Here is a 4,086-nt window from a genome sequence, read left to right on the forward strand (position 1 = left end):
TTTTTTTTTTTTTTTTTTTTGGTACTGGGGATTGAACTCAGGACCTTGTGCTTATGAGGCACAAATCCCCAGCCCAAGCTTCTAAACACTTCAAGGGTAATATATATGCCTGATTTCCTGGGCTCCAAGTGGATAAAAAAAGAAAGAAAGAAAAGACCAAGTTCCTATGTGGAGTACTTATATCCTAAAAAGGAGTCTGGGGCTATTTTCCTTCCTGCCCTACACCTGCTAAAATAAGTTAATTATCTTTGCATATCTAGTAAGTTTGGAAAATACAAAGAAATTTAAAAATTTTTTAATCACTCCAAAACATATGACTCAAACTACTACTAATAACATTTTATGTTCTTTTTAAATACAAATTGACTTTAAAACATATTTATAATCAGATAGTACGCACAGTTTTGCATACTTTATTCCACACATCATAAATGTTTTCTAGTGTTTTATTTATGAAGCTGGATAATATCCCACTGTGCAGATAAACCATCATTTCTTTAACCCCCATTTTGCTGCCAGATATTAAGATGACTGCTAGTTTAGTGCTACTGAAAATGCAAAACCTAACTTTGTACACAAAACAATCTCCCTCTCTGTCTCTCTCTCTCTCTCTCTCTGACAATGGTGATTGACCTCAAGGCTTTCTTCTATATAAGCAAGTGCTCCATCACTGAGCCACATTTCCAGCCCTTTTTTATTTTGAGACAGGGTCTTGCTAAATTGCCCAGGCTGACCTCAAACTTGTGATTCTCCTGTCTTGGTCTCCTGAATAGCTGAAATCACAGGAGTGTGCCAGGCCTATACACAAAACATTTTTAATATTCAAGACTTGCTTCCTGAAGTTAGATGTCCAGAAACAGTATCTCTGTGTCAAGAGGGATGAGCACTAAGGCTTTCAGAGTATTTGTCATGGCTTTAAAAGTATCTGGCCAGCTTTTGTCTGACTAGCAGTGCTAGGTGGTGTGTGGCTCACTGCACACTGGCACCTGGGGCACTATTACTTTAAAAATATTTACTAGTTTGATGCATGAGAAGCAACGTGTTGTGGTTTTGATTTTTATTTATTTGGTTTCCAGTGAGGTTGACATTTCCTTACATTTTTGTTTATCAGTTTTATTTCCTCTTTTGTTTCACAAAAGGCACTTGGTGTCCTTTCCCATTTTATTTACTATATTCATACTTCTCTCTTCTTCTCCACTTCACACTGATGATAAATTGACCTAGCTAGGGACTGTTTTCTGAGGTCATGTTAGTCCACAGACTTGTCTTCTTTTACTCTGGGCCATGGGGACTAGGTAGGCATTTTCATTCTGTCATACAGATCTAACAGAAAACTGACTTTGAAACAAAGCACGTTATTATTTCTTCAGCTTCATCTCATGTCTTCTCATTAGAGACAGGAGTTGGGAAGACTGTTATTCAGTAACAAAGTTCACTTGGAGACCTTTTAAGTAAGACACACGATAGCAACAGCCCCTTGGATATTAATTTTGACATTTCCAGGAGGCACCTGAAGGCTAAGAGGAAGCTGCAGAATTATCCTCCTTTGCCTAAAGCTGAAGTCAGGTCCAAAATCTCTTTCTGCATCATTGATTTTTCTTGGGCTTTTGTGGCTCGGCTTCTGGCTGGAAAACACTATTCATTGCCATGGATTATGGCTTTTCCTTTTGTCCTATTTATTGACTGTCTGGGGGAGTTGCTGCCAAAAGTTGTGACTGGTGATTATCACTTTGTAGGGGCAATCGGATGTTGCTCACACCCAAGGAGGGTTAAGCAGGGGCCTCAACAACTCTTATTAGTTAGCTGTCAGTGCTGTAGCTATAGGGAGTCCCAGGAGAAGGACACATCACCTAGATGAGAGTGACAGAGCTGCACAAGGGTGGAATAAAAAGTTCTTTTCTCAGAACTTTTTTTTTTCCTGAAACAGGCGACTCACTAATACAGGAGGATCTTGCTGACCAACGCGGCAAACCGGTTTACAATCACACATTGAGGCCCTCCACATGAAAGCCATTTTTGTGAATGGTAAAGAGCTTTATAAATGGCAAGTGTCATATTTATATGAACAGATAAAAGTCATTAGTTCCCTGGGGTTCTAACCACTGTAAGCTTAAAAAATAAACTTTCCTGTATTTAGAGTTACACTTACTCGTTCATTCATGTTTATCAGATTTCTACTATATTTTAAGCATTGTCTAAATCAGGAGTCAGCAAATTACAGCCTGCAGGTCAAATGTGGCCTGCTAGTTGTTTTCTATTTAGCTCAAGAACAAATCCTAGTGTCTTACATTTTTTAATGGTTTTAAAAAAAATCAAAAGAAAAATAATATTTTGTGACGCGAAAATTCCATGAAACTTAAATTCTGGTTTCTGCAAATGAAGTTTTAAGGGTACAGAGCCACACACATCCATTTATGCATAGTGCATAAACGCTTTCTTGCTATAATGGCAGAGTTGAAAAGAGTTGAAAACTGCATGGCCCACAGAACCTAAAATATTTGCTATCCGGCCTTTTATGTAAAAAGCTTGGGATTCTAGTTCTAGACACTGGAAATACAGCCATAGACAAGACAGACAAAATCTTTACATTCATAAAACTTACTCTGGAGGGGTTGCAGGTGGTCAAGGCTTCAGGACGGGCGGAGGCACCATCTTGGGCCTCGGCCGTGAGGAGGCTGGCGAGGGGGCCCTGGGAGGTGGAGTGGCGCAGGGGACTCTGGGAACGGCGTGGAGTGGGAGGGTTGAGCCCGAGTCCCCGCCCCCGCCCCCGCCCCGGCTCAGAAGCCTCTGGTAGCCAAGAGGAGAAGGAAGAGCCGGTGACCAAGGGGACTGCGCCATTGAGGACCGGGAGCTGGAAGCGATCAAAGCTCGAGTCAGGGAGATGGAGGAAGTGGAGAAGCTGAAACAGCCGCAAAACGAGGTGGAGAAGCAGATGAATATGAGTCCACCTGCAGGCAACGGTGGCCTGGCGATCATGGTTTTGAAGAGAGAATGGAGGCTGATGCTCGTTCCATCTGTGTTGGCAGTGTGGACCATGGTGCAACCGCGGAAGAACTAGAAGCTCACTTTCATGGCTGTGGTTCAGTCAACCGTGTCACCATACTTTGTGACAAATTTAGTGGCCATCCCAAAGGGTTTGCGTATATAGAGTGCTCAAGGAGTCAGTGAGGACTTTCCTGGCCTTAGACAAGTCCTTGTTTAGAGGAAGACAAATCAAGGTGATCCCGAAACGAGCCAATAGATCAGGCATCAGCACAACAGACTGGGGTTCCCATGTGCCCGCCATGGCCGGGACCACCAACTGCAGCGGTTCCTGCCCTCGATTCTACAGTGGTTTTGACAGCAGGCCTGAGGTCTTGTCTGCAGGGGCAGGGCTGGAGCGAGGTCATGGTAGTCCCCTGACTAAAAAAAGTGTGTATTAGGAGGAGAGAGAAAAAAAAGGAAAGAAGGGGGAAATAATAACAATAACCATAAAAACATAAGATGACCTTGATGGAAAAAAATATTTTTTAAGAAAAGATACACTATGGAAGGACTTCCATAACTAACTGCTGAGGAAGAACCTGCTTTGGGGAGTAGGGGTAGGCCCAGGGAGTGGGCAGGAGGCTGCTCATGCACTCTGGGAATTCACCATGGACACTTCTCAACTGCGCAAGCTGTTGCCCATGTTTCCCTGCCCTGCTCCACCCTTTTGGGTGCTATTCGAGGGCAGGTGGGAATGCCTGTTAGGCGGTTTTTGTTGTTTTTTTTTTTTTTACCCAGGGCTCTGGTAGGACACCAAACTGTTCTGCTTCTTACTTTGCCTCTATCTTCTCCCTGCCTTTCACAGTCCCCTCCTGCCCATTCCAGTTCTGCCAGGTTTACCACCTACCCCAACCCTCATTTGGCTCCCTGCCCTCCAGTTTGCCTAGTGATCTATTTTGTTTCCTTTTGTGTTTCTTTTTCTGTTTTGAGTGCCTTTCTTTGCGGGTTTCTGAAGCCGGGAGATCTCCTTTCTGCTCTCAGTAACTCCAGTGTAAATTCCCCTTCCCCCTGGGGAAATGCACTACCGTTTTGTTTTGTTTTTGTTTTTTAGTTTTTGGGTTG

At 43.2% G+C, this 4,086-nt stretch overlaps 1 long non-coding RNA gene and 1 pseudogene across 1 annotated transcript in view; one reads left to right on the forward strand and one right to left on the reverse strand.

Moving 5' to 3' along the window:
- LOC104849651 overlaps positions 1–2,701 on the reverse strand; it is a 54,337-nt gene extending 51,636 nt beyond the window's left edge. Inside the window, exon 1 of the long non-coding RNA XR_004514720.1 lies at positions 2,603–2,701. This is a non-coding gene — a long non-coding RNA (uncharacterized LOC104849651). The remainder of the gene's footprint in view (positions 1–2,602) is intronic.
- A 76-nt stretch (positions 2,702–2,777) lies between these two features.
- On the forward strand, positions 2,778–3,422 carry LOC104849650 (annotated as a pseudogene).
- The last annotated feature ends 664 nt before the right edge of the window (positions 3,423–4,086 follow it).

The sequence above is a fragment of the Fukomys damarensis genome, unplaced genomic scaffold (genome assembly GCF_012274545.1).
Source record: "Fukomys damarensis isolate Sample0158 unplaced genomic scaffold, DMR_v1.0_HiC HiC_scaffold_29, whole genome shotgun sequence".
NCBI lineage: Eukaryota > Metazoa > Chordata > Mammalia > Rodentia > Bathyergidae > Fukomys > Fukomys damarensis.